The sequence below is a fragment of the Lucilia sericata genome, unplaced genomic scaffold (genome assembly GCF_015586225.1).
Source record: "Lucilia sericata isolate MDLA Ls3-8-SP2 unplaced genomic scaffold, ASM1558622v1 Contig000178F_arrow, whole genome shotgun sequence".
NCBI lineage: Eukaryota > Metazoa > Arthropoda > Insecta > Diptera > Calliphoridae > Lucilia > Lucilia sericata.
The window spans coordinates 154,658-174,060 of NW_023994206.1; the positions used below are offsets into that span (position 1 = coordinate 154,658).

Sequence of the window (19,403 nt, forward strand, 5' to 3'; positions counted from 1 at the left end):
AGCTTATAGTCAGTCTGTAAAAGTAAACTAGAAGTGAATTTTTCTCGTAGTCGACTACAAAATTGCTGGCAGGGAAAATACATGTAAAATGTTGTTGTTGCATAACTGCCACCACCTTATCTGAATTCGCCTTGGTTGTTGCCGAACAGCCACCGCCTTATCTGAATTCGCCTTGCTTTGACAGTTTGTTGGTACTTTTAAATGCCGGTATACTGTCAAACTCCTTATAATAAAATATATTGCACTCCAACGACACTATCTTTTAATAAATTAAGCTTGGCTCTAAACTGCTTTTGTTTATTGAAATTCCATTTCATTAAAGTCTAGTATAGTGTGTCAAATGTATAGTGGAAGCGATTCGTACAGTAAAATTTCTTATTTCTAAAAAATGTATATTATCCTGCATTAAAAGAAGGCAAGTTATTTGTTTATAGAGATATTTTATTTATCCATTGGTAATAATGCTAAATAAATTTCAAAAAAGTAAAATTGATAACGCTACGGTCTTTCTATGCATTTTTCGGATTTAAATAGAGATTTATCTTGTTAAAATATAAAATTATAGTTTAATGGATATAACTCAAAAATATAAATGAACTGATTTCATGAGTTCAAAATCAAGTTAACTTTTTGCTAACTTATTTATATCTAGCTTCAAAGCTAACTTAAAACTCGTAATATCTCAATTTTTATCAAGAAAAACTAAATTATGAAAATTTGTATTATCAATGAAAAATGAATTTATTTTTAAAAATAATGTTTGATAAAAAATATAAGAAACTGCACAGGTAAGCTAACTCATATGATAACTTCCGGCTAACTGAAACTGATGTAAAGTGAGAGTCTGACTTGTTCCTATGACATTACATTGAAAAACTGAATAGGGTTTAATAAGCAAAATGGTTAGCTTTTGAGTCACTTCTAGAGTATTCAAAAACCGAAATCGGTTAACTGGTTTTTTCCTTGTTTGAAAAACGACCGGTTTCAAATACTTCATATTTTCGAATTATTCAACGGTTGACCGTTTTTTATGGATGATATTTTCTTGAAATTTTTGAAAGATGAAATTTTATAAAAAATTACAACTTTTATATAGGTACATACAGTGAATCAACTAAGTTTTTTGCCTACCTTTTTTTAAGGGAATTTTGTTTTTTGTTCATAAATAAAATTCCAAAAAACAGGTAAAAAGTAAATATATGGTTTCCAATTGAAAATAGAGATTGTGTAGAATGGGAAAACCAAGAAAAAATGTTAAAATAAAAATTTTGGTGCATTTGTTGTTGCATTTTATTATTTTTCATCATAATTTGCACGTCAATAAAGTATTTTGCATATTGAAAGTTCCAGTTAATTTCGTTGGGTTTTTCAAATTATTTTTTAATTGCTTTTTGGAATTTATTGTTTTATTGTTAAAAGGACACGTGTTAAGTATTTTTCAATTGTAATTTTCAAAAATCATATCCTCATTGTGTGAAACTGTGTAGTTATTTGCGTTAAAAATGTTTAAAAGGAAATAATGAGGCAATTCCAATATAAAAAACTAGTTTAGATTTTTAGGATAAATATAAATCAATGAAATTCAATTATGTGAAGGTTAATCAATCATTAAAAAATATAAAATATAGAAATTGATGAAATAACACAAAGAATTATTAAAAAAACACACTGAGTTGTCATTCAAAATCTTTAACTGCCAAAGGAGAGCGACTTGTATTCAAGCAAAAACCATTGAAGTCCTCATTTATCTTCTCCAAAGTCCATATACGAACTTAAAAGAACACTATGTATAAATTTTGACCTCTAAACAGAACTTAGGTTGCTTCGAAACAATATAAAGTGAACTATCGTGTGGTACGGGAAAAATACTTAATTTAGATATTTACAAATAGAGGCGGTTCTCATCACCTAAGATCCACAAAAGCAATATTTTTCAACTAATACATACACTTATATATAGTTAGAACCCAAATCAAGAATAACTATCCAAATCCAACTACGCCCACTGTATTTTATTCATAAAATAATGCATTCAAAATATGAGGTAGAATATCAAGATTCTAGCATGTAATAGTTCTATAGTGGTATACGGTGATATCCCCATACTTAGAGTGGCTAGGACGGTACTTAGTGTTAGCTTTATTGAATAAGAATCAATATTACACAATTCTAAATGAAATTCACACAGTACTCCCCAAATAGATGGGGTTTCCGTAATGTAGTTTTTGTTTGTCAATACAATATGACCAAAAACCCAGATTATTTTTGTTATAATCTATACATTTATACCCCACTAAAAATTTTTTCTATGTCCAAATCCATTGATTTCCTAATATATCATGTATCCAATTCAAAATTACTTATTATTCTCGAAATTAAATCAAAGAAGTCAAATATTGAGAAATTCTTATAGGTATATAGGATAATAAATCGGTTAAGAAATGTCCAAACTTAGTCGTTCCACTACTAAAATATCTAAAAAGTGTCATTCTAAAACATAGGAGTAATAAAAATATTAAATTTTATAAAATAATGCAGAAATATTAAAAAAATTAACAAAAAACCTAAAAAGCAAAATACTTTATTGACCTTAAAAATTAACAATACGTTCACATTTGATCAAAAATCTCGTTAATTAATATCACGATTTTACTTTTTATGGTATTTTATTAAAATATAAGACAAATTGCTTTATTTTGCTAAAAATAATTGTTCAGACAAAGTTTTTTCTTAAAATTTATAAAATTTTACATAGGCAAATTACTTAATTGATTCACTGTATGTATTTTGTTGTTAATCTTACTAGAGAAATGCAAAAATCAATTTTTTCATTATTTAAACAAAGAAAAAACAATTTGAATTGTTGTACCTACACAGAAAAAATTAATACATAACTTGAATGAATTTTGTAATAAATTGAATGAATCGAACATGACTTTTTTTCCCAAACCATTTTCATTCAGAATATTAAAAGTTCATAAAATGTATGAATTTGTACATTAAAGATTTTTTTTGTTTTTTTGCTCATTTTTTTGATTTTCATAAAAAATTGGAATAAATATCCGCGTTACCTATTAATATCTTCCATTTTTTAGAAAATATTCACATATTAGCGAATTTTTATGATAAATAAATAAAATGTTGGAAAACAAAATATGAAATAAAAAACATCAGCATATAGCTAAACATCCATTCTTCAGAAAATGCTGCATGTTACGCGCATATTTCATTGTTTTCAATCTAAAAATCATAAAGAAATAAAAAATTTTCCAAAGAAAATTTCAAACATAAAGAAAATTTTTAATATTTTAAGTCAAGGCTTCTAGATTATGTTTAAAAATATAAAAATGAAAAAATTCATACAATTTAGGAACTTATTCTTAAATATTATTAACTTTAGTCAATGAAAGCAGTTCATAATATTTATGCTGGAACTTTTTTCTGTGTATATTCAAACACAATATTTTATTCACATACATATTTGAATGAAAAAAATATGTATGGTTTTGAATAAAATCAGAACATTTAAAAATGGAATGATTATAATCAGAACGTTATGATTATACTGATTAATGTGCATTTTAGGTACATGGACATGAAAAAAACTACTTTTAAAAATGTCAAATGACCAATATTAAGTGTTGAACATTATCGACACAGCGGTAGATTTCAATATTAACCAAATTATTGGCAATTATAAGCAATATAGAGTTATTTTTGCAATTTAAGAGTCAAGCAGAAGAGAAAGGGCGTTATGGTGAATGGAATTACTAAAGATGTCCAACTAATTTCATACATCTATGGTTTCGTAAAGCTTTCAAAGTTTTTCATAAATATTTGAGCAATAAATCACACACATTGATTGTTGCCTTTTTGAGTTTTATTTCTAATCAAAAAAAATAATTTTTGAGTCGATCGAATAAACACTTAAATTAATGAGAATGAATTGAGCAATGATTTTATTTATAAATCAAACCAAAATGTACAAATTTGATTTATTTAAAAACATTCGATTTTTTTTGTTGAAACAATTTTGAACAATTGAATAAAAATACACAAAAATACAATAAGGGTTTTCATTTAAACGTTCAAAACCAAAAAATAATAAGAAGTTGGACTATGTCATTGTTTTACAACAATAACATATCCCTCTCCACACAGACGACTTCTGTGTGAATTCAACACACTGGTGAAAGTCCGATTCTCTCACAATACTACAAAACTTTTTCGCGAAAATATGAAGATAATTTACCTTCTTACACCTTTTCTTACACACACAACACATTTTTTAATTTTTTTTTCCACATTTTTACACCGTTAAATAGCCCGATTAAAAATCTGTGAACGTATAAATTTAAATGTTTTATATTTTTCCTAAAATTTTTAAGTACGTTTTTATGCAACTATGTAGGTTTTGATTCAGTGGTGAAAGTGGTTGGAGCTACAATACTTATACAAAAATTCTACCAATACATTCTTAGAGTTAAGTACCGAATGACAACTCCTTTAGGTACCAACTGACAAGCCCCAATTTCTTTATATTCTTTGTTCAAAACCCTCGTAAACTGTGCAACCTATGCATGTTTTCATTCTCGCAATTGAATTGTATGGAAATTGATTTGTACAACCCTTATAAGTTTGAGCGACTATTTAGACTGGCAAACTTGAGCAAACTCAATGTGCATTTAATAAAACTGTTCACTATTGTTCACTTTTTAATTTATGGACTTGAATATTCACATTTTTAACATATTTTGTACAATTTTTTGTTAAAATAATTTATTTTTATTTTTTCGATTTCGTTTGACATTGTTTTAAAATGTTTATAAATATTGCAATTGAAGAGAATTTGAATAGGGGTTTCATGAAACAAGTCGAATAACCTTGCCTACTTGCACAAATGGGAAACTTAAGCGTTTAAATGAAAACCCTAAATCATTTTTAAGGTGTGAGTATTTTTCAATCACCCATTGCAGTTCTCTGTTGCCTACATTTATTGTCTAATATTATAAACACTTTTGTATAGATTGCTAAATTGATAAATCAACAAAGTCTAGTTTTTACTGAAAACTTTTCAGGAGAACAAAAAAAGCTGTTTAATTCGTGAAATATTCCTCAAAAAGAAAATGTTTCCTCAATAATAATAATTCGTTTTTAACAACGTTATTACGTTACGTTATTTGTACAAGAAGACAAATATTTGTTCCAAGCTAGCATGTTCCAAGCTAGAATGGAATAAAAATTCCTAGAATAGTATGCGTTATTTTATCATTTTATGATTTTTTTTGCTTAAAAGTGTTATAAGTCAATCTTTTTAGTCCATTAAGATGCATTTACACTATTTAAGAAGGAAAAATCATGGCATATCTGCTTGTTTACTATTTCCTATCATCAATAAAAATATTTTAAATTGTTAAATGTTTTTGAATATAAAAAGTACCAATATCTTTTGAATAATACTCCATTATTTGCACATTTAAAGATCTTTTAAAATGAAAATTCTAAATAGCAACCATAGAATATTATAGATCTTAACGTTATAAATGATGTGGTAAATTACCTTAAATTTTTTGTAAAAATATTCAAAGTCTAAAACCAGCTATATACAGTATTGTTCGAAACCTAAGCAACTTTTTACATTGTATACAAAGAGCTATATTTTCCATTTTAATTGATTTATTCAAAATTATATAATTGATAATAATAATATTATGTGTCTACATTATAACAACGTTTATTTCCATTTCGCTGTGAGTTACAAGAAAATAATAACTGAATTAACTCCATAAATAGCTGTTCGAAACTTAAGCAACTTTTTGATCTTCTTATGAAAATCTTTGATCCTTTTGAGTTCCAAACACCTTTATGGAATAGATTAGTTACTAGTGTAGTTCGTAATGAATCCCAAGCGGATTCTAAGCCATTCGCAAGCTGCAATGTTTTCTAATACTGCGAGTTTCGACCCAGCGCTTCACAATGAAGAACAGCATCTCTCGACTTGAGTCGGGAGATTTTGATGGACAATTAAAGAGTTTGGGTCCCATTACTCGATAACTACTCTTACATCAACTTTGCCAAAGGTTTTGGTTCATTATCATGCTGAAAATCGCAATAAAGTAAGTTGTTCTGTTCAATGTACTTAATCCTATGGTTCATTTTGTTGGCCAAAAATGTCCCAAAAAGTAAAACAATCCAATTTTATTTGTATTTCAACATCAGGACTTACTCTACTTACCAAAAATCTTGCCCACAACCTTAATTGTTTGACCTCCATCTTTTTTTTTAACATGGAGATATGTAACCGCATATGAATCCCGCAGTGACATGGCACAGAGTTTACTTAAAGAAATTTGATTTTTTCACAAATTTTGTAAAATTTTGGGTAGAATATTGAAATAGATTACGCAAGGCTAATAAAAAACAGTTTTATTTATAAACGGGTCCACATTTTCCTTCTTAAATTCAGACAGAGTATGTGAGGCTCAAAGGCTGAAGGAAATATTATAACATATCCTTTTAGTGAAGGCCCAATAATGAATGGAGAGCAAAAATTTAAGGGTGTGGCCATGTTTTTTGAAGAGAAGGGTTATTCCTGATGTTGAAACACAAACAGAGTTGAATTGTTTTTCTTCTTGGGACGTTTTTCGCCAATAAAATGAATTATATGATTGAGAACAACGAACAGAACAACTTACTACATTGCGATTTTCAGCATGATAATGAACCAAAACCTTTGGCAAAGTTGATCTAAGAGTAGTTATCGAGTAATGGGACCCAAATTGTTTGATTGTCCATCAAAATCTCCCGACTCAAGTCCCTTAGAGATGCTGTTCGGCATTCTGAAGCGCTGGGTCGAAACTCGCAGTTTTAGAAAACATTGCAGCTTGCGAATGGCTTAAAATCCGCTTGGGATTCATAAAGAACTACACTAGTAACTAATCTATTCCATAAAGGTGTTTGGAACTCAAAAGGATCAAAGATTTTCATAATATCATATTTATGGAGTTAATTCAGTTATTATTTTCTTGTAATTCACAGCCAAATGGAATTAAACTTTTGTTGTTGTTATTATAATGTAGACACATAATATTAGTATTATCAATTATATAATTTTGAATAAATCAATTAAAATAGAAAATATAGCACTTTGTATACAATGCCAAAAAAAGTTGCTTAGTTTTCGAACAATACTGTATACATGTATATTAAGGTGTCCCGTGGACCCCTATGTACTAAATACGAGAAAAATAACTAACATTTTTTTTTTTTTTTTAAAGTTTCTCAGTTCCCTATCTGCGATTGCAAATCTTGATCTCAGTACACTATGTCACAGGAAAAATAATCAAAATTCTTGTTAGTGTATTTCTGGTCCGCAAAACGACTTTTATTGCATTCTAAGTAACGTGACCAGATGTTTTTTGCGGGATCCGAGTGATTAAAAAGCGGGATTTGGAAGAAATTATTTTGAAAAAGACAGACATAAACTTTTAAATAAAAAAGCTTCAATTCGAATTGTAAAGTTAATGTTCTTAAAAATCATATTGTCATACAAGTGAAAATTAACTTTTTGGACCCGTGACTTTTAACTTATGAAGCTATGCTTTTTTGCCGAATGAGTTACAATAAAAATATCAGATTTTAATTTATCTTCACTTAAAGTGACTGTATATCTGGCCGTCAAAATCCACTTATATTTACCAATCAGGAGAACTAAGTATTTCCGTTTGAGTTCCCATTTTGATTTGTTTTATTTTTTTAACTGATACTTCAGAGAGATTTAATTGAATTTTCCTCACTATTCAGATTTGCTGTATTAAAAAAATTTAAAAAGTCGAAGGGAAGGATTGCAATCCAAAATTGGAATCTGGCATTAGAATTTTTCTGTTACATGTTACAATTATTAAACGAAATTCAATCCTTAAAAATAGTATACCTTGGTCTCACGGCTAAAAATGTTTTGCCCTGTGTATTCGAATTGTAAAGTTAATGTTCTTAAAATTCATATTGTTTTAAGTTACAAGTGAAAATTAACTTATTGGACCACTGACTTTTAACTTATAAAGCTAAAATACTGGTTTTGTCTTCTGTAATTTTATTATACAAATTTCATAGACATTTATCAATATGCGAATGTTATATATAATCACAACCAATGAAATTATACCGGAATAACTATAAATTTCGGTTCTTTATAATCACATACATAGTCTTCCAAACTTCGAATGCACATTTTGTTCGAAACAACCATCGAAACATATTTTTTAAAGGGCTATGTCCGGTGGTTTGATACCATTTTTTATTTGTTCCTATACGTCAAAATTTTGGAATTTTTAATTCAGCATTATCTTTGACATATTGACATTTTATTAATAATTTTTATAATAATCAATATTTATTATGAATATTTAAATGGAATTTTCAATGTGTTTGTGACATGAAAACCATTGTATGAGTGTTGTAATGTTTATATAAAAAATAACTAACAGCCTGTTTTTCTAAAATGAAAATGTGTTTTCGGTCTTAAAAATAACGAACGTTCTTAAAAATAACGACGTTTTTATAACGAAAAAATAAATTTTCATGTGAGTGGCAACGAAAGAGCTTTATTTTTCCATATATTTTTGGTTTTTAGAAAACGAATTCGTTCGTAATAAACGAAAGAAAATGTCAAAAATAGACGATAGGCAAAGGCCTTTCGTTTGCCCAAAAAACAACGAAAATTATACCAAAATACGAAATAATATGTGGCCACTTGAACCTGAATGCATTTTGCAATACAAACCAAAGAATAATAAGAAGTTGGACTATGACATTGTTTTACAACAATAACATTTCCTTATCTTCACAGACGAGTTCTGTGTAAATTCAACACACTTGTGAGAACTTACCTCTCTCACAATATTTCAAAACTTTTTCGCGAAAACATCAGGATGATAGGACTTGTAAGACATTTTTGCACACACTCATAAAATTTTATATTTTTTACACACTTTTACCGTATTTAACAAACCGAAATCTTTTTATTTTTAACAAACGAAAAAAAATATTTTTTTAATTTTTTTGACAATTAATGTTTGTGTGTTGAAATTAAAATTGAAAAAACGAAGTTGTAAATTTTGGTATAGAAAATAAAAAAATTTAAAAAAAAAACAACTAAATTTTTCAAATAAAACAGATTTAAAGTCCGAAAAATATATTAATTAAATATTTACTAATAAGATGTGAGCTAAAAAAAATTAAAAATTTGCGAAAGTAGAAATTTAAATGAGATATATTTTTCCTAAAATTTTTAAATACGATTTTATGCAACTATCTATGTTTGGAAACAGTGGTGAAAGTGGTTGGAGCTCCAATACTTATACAAAAATTCTACCAATACATTCCTAGAGTTAGGTACCGAATGACAACTCCTTTAGGTACCAACTAGGGATGCCAAACGGGACTGGCTTTTACAAATCCCGGGATTCGGGATTTTGAAAATTGCAATCCCGGGATTCCGGGATATTTCGGGATCCCGGGATTTTTCGGGATCCCGGGATTTTTCGGGATTTCGGGATTTTACGGGATTTCGGGATTACATGAATTTAATTATTTTATATATGAAAATCTTTAAATCATCATATTTGTAAAGAAAATTGTTTAATTTTGTGGAAATTTAGCAGACAGAAGATATATTTAAATTAAAACAATCCAATTAATTCCAATTTTTAAATAAAAACTTTCAGAATTGCATAATTTCTGAAACTTTTTAAATACATACTTACTTCCTAAATAAAAATAAATATCAAGTTCCGAAATTAGACATAATCACTTTTTAAAACCTCATACAGTTCCATGTGAACTAATAATTATAACAGATACCAATTCAATTATTCGAACATCAATTTAGAACCTCTATTGAAAAATAAAGTTTGTATTCGACTGTGCCGAAATTAAATACCCACCATCAAAATATTGTAATGTATTGATATTAATATGAGCATCAATGTGATTTTCAGAGGAGGTCCAATTAGGTTTTCTTGTGTCAATTTTGGTCCAAATTTGCAGCCCAAATAGAATGAGTCTTCTAACTCGTGTTTTCAGCTTACAGACACAGAATGTGTATACTTTTTGGGTCGGTATACGACCAACATTTCGATGTGTTAACAAGTAAAAAGTTATAGTTGGGCGATGCCTACCATATAATACCCTACACCAGTTATAAAAATAAAATGTGATTTATTGTTCATAATAAAGCATCTAAGTTGAATTATACCTTGCCTCAGATATACTTTAGCTATTTTTTGTTGAATAAAATTGTGTACATGTAAGTAATATTTCGAAGGGGGCTTTGTATAGGGGCTAGGGTCAAATGAGGCCGTATCATCAAAAAATACATCAGGGTCATGAAGGCTAGTATAGAACTTGGTTTTGCAGCTTTTTGTCGAGATACGAGTATATTGAACATAATTATGAACTTAAAAGCCCTATTCGGGGGGTTCAGTTGTATGGGGGCTAGGTCAAACATTGGACAGATGTTACCCATTTTCAATAGGATCCGTCTCTAGTACAATAGAAGATCATGCAAAATTTCATTTAATTATCTTCAAAATTACTGTACAAGGTTTACACGGACGGACGGACATAGCTAAATCGACTCAGAAAATGATTCTGAGCCGATTGGTATACTTTAAGGTGGGTATAGGACCAATATTATTGTGCGTAACAAACATCAGCACAAACCCAATATACCCTCCCCACTAAAGTGTTGTAGGGTATAAAAACGAAGTGAATAAATTAATTTATATGTGTATGGAATTATACCACTTTAAAAAATAAAAGGTTCAAATATGTATGAAATTAGCTCTGCGGAATTTTGTTTTGCATGAGTCGAAAATAAAATAAGATCGTAATTTTCAAATTAATGAAAATTATGGCTCAAAAAAAGAAAATAAAAACAGTTTTTTGAAACAAATCCCGGGATTTATTTTGAAAAATCCCGGGTTTCGGGATATCCTAATCCCGAAAAAATCCCGGGATTTATTTTCCAAATCCCGGGATTCGGGATTTGCCAATCCCGAAAAATCCCGGGATTTTCGGGATCGGGATTTCGGGATTGGCATCCCTAGTACCAACTGACAAGCCCCAATTTCTTTATATTCTTTGATACAAACCTTTAAATTTCTTGACACATTGCATACAATTTTCACGTTATTTTTCAAAAAACATTTTTTTATATTTTAAATTTTTTTTTTGTAAAATTATTTTATTTTTGTTTATTTTTTAGGGTTAACACCAAACACCTTATAACTACATGAAAAAATATTTAAAATTTCAGAAATGAAATACGTAGGCAATAATGTTCTGTTTCGATAGAAAAAGCTCATTTCATTTTAGACATTTTTAAACGAAAACTTTCAAATGATTTATAAAAACGTAATTTTAAACTTGATCGTAATAAAATGAAATGTTCGTTTGAGAACTAAATTGTTTTAGTAAAACAGCCCAGCGGTAAAAATACACATGATGTACTCGCTTATCTAAGTGATATTTCGTGGCAGTCAGTGGTGATACTTTCACTTATTCTTCCACTTAGATTTAACACAAAAGTGTCCTAGTCGCTGTGCTCTCGCTTAGAATGTAATGTGTGGAGTTCTAAGCGAAGTTAATGAGACGCCTATAAACGCTTGCAAATAAGAATGTAATGTATGTAGATTACACGGTACTTTAACTTACATTTGTAAGTTAAAGTACCGTGCCTTCCGATTTTGTTATAAAAATATATTTTTGTTTTATATTTATTTTGAAATTATGCAAGTTTATTTAAAAATTATCATCAAATATAGTAAATATGTATTATAGTTAATTCAATAAAAATATAATTAAACAATTTTAACGAAGATAAATTAAATGAATCTTAATTTTCTTTTGAAACTTTCGGTCATCTGCCTTTACAGATCCTGTAAACAATCAAGAGGAAATTGTCAGTATTAAAACTAGTGTTTCGGTGTCAAATCCGACAGGATTCAAACCAAATAAAAAAAAAAACAAATATTTATATTGTGAAATAAAAAATAGAGAATAAATCTCAACTTTATTAATTTACCGTAGTTGTTTCGGCGTATATCCGATTCGGTTCAAAATGGACAAACCAAATAAGTTTCCCAAAGAAAAAAAGTAAAACACAAGAAAATTAATTAAACTTCAAAATCAGAGAAATCTCTTTCTTTATTATTTACCTTTGTAAATGTAAGTTTCAAAAAACTCTTTGCACAAGTGCAGTAAATGGCTTCACTTTGGCTAATAACCAAATCAAAACTTATAACTAATTAATGGAGGCAAACAATGTTTAAACACCGTTAGCGGTTTACTCGTTAGTTTTATTATAGTTTTCCATCAAACTAATGGTAGTAAATCATTAGGATTTACACTTAGAGAAAAATACCGCAAATAATCGATTTGTACTTAAACAGTAGTAAATCGCAAAAAAGAACTATTTGCAGAAAAGCAAATGTCGGCTTTTAAAAGACGAAATAAACTTAAAAACTAATTTTCTATTGGTGGCAAACAATGTTTAAGATACCGTTAGCGGTTTACTCGTTAGTTTTATCATAGTTTTCCATCAAAGATGTAATCTAAAGGTAGTGTATTACAATGTAATACACTTAAAGAAAAATATCCGCTTGTTAAATAGTTCGTACTTAAACATTGCCGGCCCCCTTGCAACACTTAAGGTGTTGTAATTAAATATTTATTAGGCCATTAAGGGCCTAAGTGGACTGTACTAAGAAAAATAATAAAAAACAATAATATACATTCTTTTTTTTTCAAATTAAATTGAGTCATTAAGGACTCTAGTTTTATTTAAGGTGGGTCATTAAGGACCCTAGGTGAGCCATATACGACTTGGGTTGAGTCATAAAGGACTCTGGTTGAATCATAAAGACTCAATGATTAAGGTTTTAACCTAATACTGCGACAATCCCGATATTATCCATCCGAAAATGGTATATTGGGCAAGTGGGAGCTCAGGGCTCTGCAAAATCCTGCCTTTCATCATCATCGGAGCAACTTCTGGCCCCAGAACCAACGCTACCTGACCGGAAAGATGAAAGGTGGGGTCGGCTAATTGGAGCTCTTTAAAAGGTTCCAAAAACAAATTCCGACACGGGGATCGACGGAGTGCTTTCGAATCGCGACTCGATCTCCAACCTGCCGTAGTCGTGATTTCCAATCTTCACAACAGGAATCTTCAGTTTAGAGACCAATTCCGCACAAATGTAGCTATTTTGGCTACTCAGCACGGTGGTCAATTCCGGCCAAAAATGATTTCTTTCAATTATTTAATTCTGATAAATTTTTGATGGTAGATTATAGCTAACACTTCAAATCATACAATTTAAATGATATTTTGATTATTGCTTAACCTTGTGACTGTTTATACATATGCAAAACTAAAAAGCTATACAAATCCAAATTTTGAAAGACCGTAGAAAAGGAAAAGGGGCTATAAGAGGTTAGGTGAACATTGGAACTACTACTGTTATATATCAGGAATAAGTATTATAAATTTCATCTGCAACTCTAGTAACTAGAACATTTTTAGCGACTTCGTCTAGTACAAATGCCGAACTTTTCCATATATTTCAACTTCATAAAAATAGAGAACGGAACGACATATTATCAATAGTACAAAATCAAATGGAGGAAGAAAGGGTCAATTATGGACTGAATTAAATAAAATTTGACAGAAGGATTTTACCGCCTATAAAACTTGTTTATATTGATATTTATGTTTATGCTAATATTTATCACTCAGTTAAATCCTTTTTCTTAAGGATCCTTATATAGGGGATATGGTTAATTATGGACCAATTGTCATAAACTTTGATACACATATTTATGTTCATATAAAGCATGTTTGTGTCGAATTCCATTGCTAGACAGATATTTTAAAGCCAGTAATGAGTGTTAAAGTAATTTTATGAAAGGAACCTAATATGGGAGGTAGGGTCAAATATGGACCAATTCTTATAAAATTTTATAGTGAAATTTAGGTTCCTATAAAACTTGTTTGTGTTAAAGTAATTATCTGAAGGGGACCTTATATGGTAGGTAGGGTCAATTATGGACCGATTGCCAGAAAATTTGGTCGAGAGGTTTACGTTCCTATAAAAATATTTAGTGTCAAATTTCGTTGCTTTACTATACCGTAAAATTTATGGGAGCATAAAACTGACTTCTGCTAAATTTCAAGGAAATTGCTTCATATTTAACGTATTTATGAGTATTTAAGGAGTTTTCTGGCGGTAACTTGTATGGGTGCTAGGCGAAATCTTCAACCTATATTGCCCTTATTCAGTACCAGCTATTTATTTAAAGAAATAAAGAAGTTATGGATTTTTGGCCGGAATTTACCACCGTGTACAGGTCCAAAACTGATCTCACCAAAATTTTCCTGTGTGGCAAACAGAGGTGTATTTGCAGCGTTGGGGAAAGAGCTACGGCTTGTCGCACTTGTACATTAACAAATGAAGTGGCCTAGTGACTAGACAAACATCGATAACAAATTTTATATAACGCCACTTTACGGAATCTATTTTCTAAATTTAATTTCTCAAACTTCCTACAGAATCTCAAGGTGTGATTCTTATTTTTGCATATCGGACATTTTTGGCGTGTTTGATGAATGACCGGATTCGAGCCCGAAGCTTCCACTTCTTTATTTGTTGCTATAGTGGGCGGTGGAACTATGGATGGCAATTCAGCAATCTCCATGGTTGCTACTTCATCCACGACTGGCGGTACGCTTACCGTTGAAATAATGGACTCCGAAGGTTTAGCCGGAGCGCTTAAATTTAGCACTGCTTCCTTTAGTGCATCAACAATTAGAAACGATAAGTTGGTAACGTCCTTTGGATCTTCATTAAGAAGTTCATCTTCCAACAAATCGTTGAGTTGTCAAATAGAGTCCATTATTCTAGGAAAAAAGGTTAGTAGGAAGAAATTGATATACAATGGTAGGTATTAATTTGGTAAAACAACAAGTTTGGTTATTGGTCTATTAAGAATTCCGTTCGACGTCCGAACGTCGACAACGCGAACGTGACCATCAGTACCATTTTAAACTTTCACTACTCCACCTATCTTCCATGCAGTAGCAGGTAACTGCTCATTTCTCAAAACCACTAAATGATTTACAGTTGTATTCATAAAAAATGCTTATTTTAGATTTAAATCACACAATAGTTGAACTACACTTTAGACTTAAAAGCCATTAATAAAATTGTGGTATTCATAAACAAATAATAAACCTACATTAACTATTGTGCTGTTTATTGTTTAACTTGGCATCACTGTACAATTTGGCTGTCATTTTCTGTGTTAGTGTTGCGTACAATTAGGATAAAATATTCGTTGATTCGGTTTTCTTAATTTTATATTTTTGGTTATAACACATTTTTGAAAATAAAAACGAACTTTTAAGGAAAATAAATGTATACATGGCTACAATAAATATATATTTAGTTCAGATGAATGAATATAACATATATTTTTTTAATTATAATTAAAAGTATTCGAATAACGAATATTTTGTGACAAAATAAACATCACTATACACATTTTGTTATTTTTACTTATTTTTATAGCAATTTTTAATAAATTTTTGCAAATACTGATAAATTTCTTTGATAAAAGACTACATTTTATTGCCGGAGAAGATATTTTGCATTGATAGAATACTAATCAATATAATTTACACTCATAATTACTTCATGGCTTTATATTTAGCGAATAAACCATAAAAAATACAAATAAAATGATTGTGGCCATGATTTGATTGATAGGCGGGCATTTCCAAATTGCCAAAAATAGTATTGACCAACTGGAATATTGTCACATATTCATCTATTAATCCAATAATGCCTAGATTTTAGTTTTTCCACCAAAACAGAAACTTTTAAAATTTATCTGGAATTTTATTTACAAATTGGTAAACGTTAAAATTACAATTTTTAGATTTCATTTCAGAATAAAACATAACTAGTTTTCGTCTTCAACCTAAAATTAATGAAAAAAGCTTAATCAGAGACAAAATTTGTAAAAAAATCAACTTATTGTTGGCTTAAAGTAGGGGCGAGCGTACAATAAATTTTTTCTATTTGTCATTGGTTTATTGAAAGTATTTTAAGCTATCTGGCGTTTATGAATACCATTTTCGTGGATTTTGCCTAATAATGTTTAATAAACCTAAAACAACTTTTTATGAATACAACCGTTAGACTTATATCTCTTTGAGGATGTTGCCATTTGTATCTTTTTTGCAAAGTGACTAAATATTCCTCTTTCCATCTTTTGCAAAATTGATGAATAAGTGCTTTCAATATCGATTTACAATACTAATCGAACTTTCATATATTGTCGGTTCTAGCGGTGCCAGTATTGCGGAACCTATTAAGAAATGGCCCGGTGTGAGCGCAATAGGTTCGCTTGGATTGTCTGGCATGGGGCACAAGGGTCGACAAACTTCGATCCTAGCCAAAATTGGCGATAGTTCTTCGAAGGTGTATTTACAATCTTTAACTTCTTTCCTAAAATGGAGTTTGAAACTTTTGACACCAGCTTCCCATAGGCCTCCCATATGAGGGGCGCCGGCTGGAATAAACTTCCATGTCAAATTCTCATAACCAATCGAAGAACACATTCTAACTTGACATTCCTTCAGAAAAGTCTTAAAATTTTTAAAAATCTCATTCGAGGCCCCTACGATGTTTGTTCCGTTACATATCCCTTTGTTATTCGACACGATCTACCCGTAAAGGTTTTACATCGAACGGGCCTTTAAAATCAACCCCAGTGGTTGTAAATGGTCTATCGATATTTGTACGATCCTGAGGGAGCGCCGCCATAATTTGACTGCATGAACGTTTTCGATCAACCATACAGCGTTTGCAATGATGAACTACTGTACGTATCAAAGTTCGCAATCGAGGGACCCAATATTCACATCGGTATATTCTTAGCATTAACTCGTTTCCGCTATGAATCGTCAGCTGACGAACTAATTATGCGTTAAGTTTAGCTAACCGACACCCGTAAGGTAAAATAATGGTGTATTGCTCCCGATAAGATAATAAAGGTGATTTGACTAATCTACCATTTAATCGCATCACTTTCTTTTCATCGAGGAATGGATTTAATGGAACCAATGAACTCTTTGATGGTAAGGGTTTCTTTTCCAAGAGACAACCATATTCTTCGGCATAAAAAGCTTTCTGAGCAACAATAACTAAACGAAGTTTCACCATTTTAAGCTCACTACATGAAATTTTTCTCGTTTCGTAATTAAATTGCCCTTTTTGTGCAGGGTGACACGAGTTGAAAAATCTCATTATGTAGGCTATAACTCGTAAAGCTCTAGTAAGCGATGAGAACCTTTCCAAGACGTCTTGGTATTGTGTAAAGAAGGTAACATTCATTTTCACCTTTCGAACTTCCAGATCAGTATTCATATCATTCAAGCTACGTGATTCCCATTTGGATTTATACTGACTTAACCACGATGGACCATGCCACCACAATTTGCTTCGAGACAAAGTAAGAGGATCTACTCCTCTACTATCTAAGTCGGGAGGATTATCTTCCGAACGAACGTGAAACCAGTTATGATTACCAGTGGTTTTCTGGATTCGACAAACTCTATTGTTTTTTCTAACCATGCCAATACTACTGTTGAGTCTGTCCAACAATATAGGCGTTTAAAGAGTATATGAATGTCACTAACAATGTTCTTAAACAATTCCGTCGCTAAAACTGCTCCACACAATTCAAGGCGAGGTAATGAAATAGATTTCAATGGGGATACCTTAGTCTTGGAGGATAATAAATTAGTACTAATTTCGCCACATGGTGACTCTATACGAATATATATTTCTCCAGCGTAAGCGCTTTCGGAGGAATCAGAGAATATATGAATTTGTGCAGCCGAATCTTTCGAATAGTTAACCCATCTTGGAATCTTGATAAAATTAACTTGGTCAAAGAACTTTACAAATTTCAATCACTCTTCCCTAGTCGAGGTTGGTAGAACGTCATCCTATCCAATTCTGTCAAGCCAGATGCGTTGCATAATTATCTTGGCTATGATAACGACTGGACTTAACCAGCCTACTGGATCAAAAAACTTGGCAATGGTCGATAATACCTCTCTTTTCGTATAAGAAGATTTCACTGCTAATACACATACCCTAAAGTAAAAAGAGTCTATCTGAGCATTCCAATATATGCCTAACGTTTTCGGACTACTAGACTCCATAAATGTTAGAAGCTTGGCGTCTAACCTTTCAAGATTGACTTATCATTCGAAGTCCATTTTCTTAATTCGAACCCAGCAGACGACAAAGCCGTGATCAATTGGTTTCTAGCTAACAACGCACTAGAAACGTCATGAGCTCCAGTCAATACATCATCGACATACATTCCTTCCATTAAAATCTTCGAAGCCAATGGGAAGTTCTGCTCACAATCCTCTGCCAATTGTAGCAAAGTTCTAATTGCTAAATATGGAGCGCAATTTAGACCAAAGGTAACTGTCTGCAGTTCGTAATCTATTATATCTCTGCTTTAGCAGAACTCCTATAAAGAATTCGCTGGAAAGGTGTATGAAATGATTGGACTCGAATTTGCCTATACATTTTCGAAATATCAGAATTAAATACTAATTTAAATAATCGTCATCTCAATATCAAAATGACCAAATCTGCCAGCAATGTGGGCCCTACAAACAAACAGTCATTCAAGCTATGACCACTGGATGTCCTATTTGAAGCATTAAACACAACCCTAAGCTTAGTAGTTTTACTCTCAGGTTTCAATACTGGAAGATGATGTAAATAGCACGAGTGTGTAACGGCCAGATCTCCAGCTTTTATTGGCCTCATATGATCCAGTTCCAGGTACTCCTTCAGTACCTCATCGTACATTCTCCTTACATCTGGTTTACGCATAAGAGACGTTTCCATTTTGACAAACTGCTTCAGAACACCTGTTTTCGAAAATCCTAAATTAATTTCCTGAGGAAATTCGGGTTTAAAGGGTAGTGAAACTATATATCTTCCTTTCGAATCCCATTTAGTGGTATTCCTATATATTTCCTCACATCTCCTATCGGAAGGCGACAAGTTCTTTCGCTTGGGTGGCTCTTCTAGCTCCCAGAACTTCAAAAGATTTTCATTTAAGTTTTCTTCCGTATAGTTGATAAAAGTGGTAAAATCGCTGCTAGATGGGTTCTGTCAGGACTCAACTAAATACTGTCCTCTGAGCAATTAAACTCCAAACTATGTTCGACCGAACCTCACCCAATACTATACGTGGGTATAAATCAGCGCCTAATAACAAATCTACTGCCCTACTTTTATAAAAAT

The 19,403-nt window shown here is 30.8% G+C and overlaps 1 protein-coding gene across 3 annotated transcripts in view; it reads left to right on the forward strand.

Annotated features, from left to right (window-relative positions):
- Window positions 1–206: 206 nt before the first annotated feature.
- Window positions 207–19,403, forward strand: part of LOC119601614 (protein trapped in endoderm-1) — a 294,851-nt gene continuing 275,654 nt past the window's right edge. The window contains exon 1 of one of the 3 annotated variants that reach the window (XM_037952650.1): window positions 207–415. The gene's annotated coding sequence lies outside the window, so the exon portion shown is untranslated. The remainder of the gene's footprint in view (window positions 416–19,403) is intronic. The other 2 variants (XM_037952649.1, XM_037952646.1) reach the window with 2 other exon arrangements.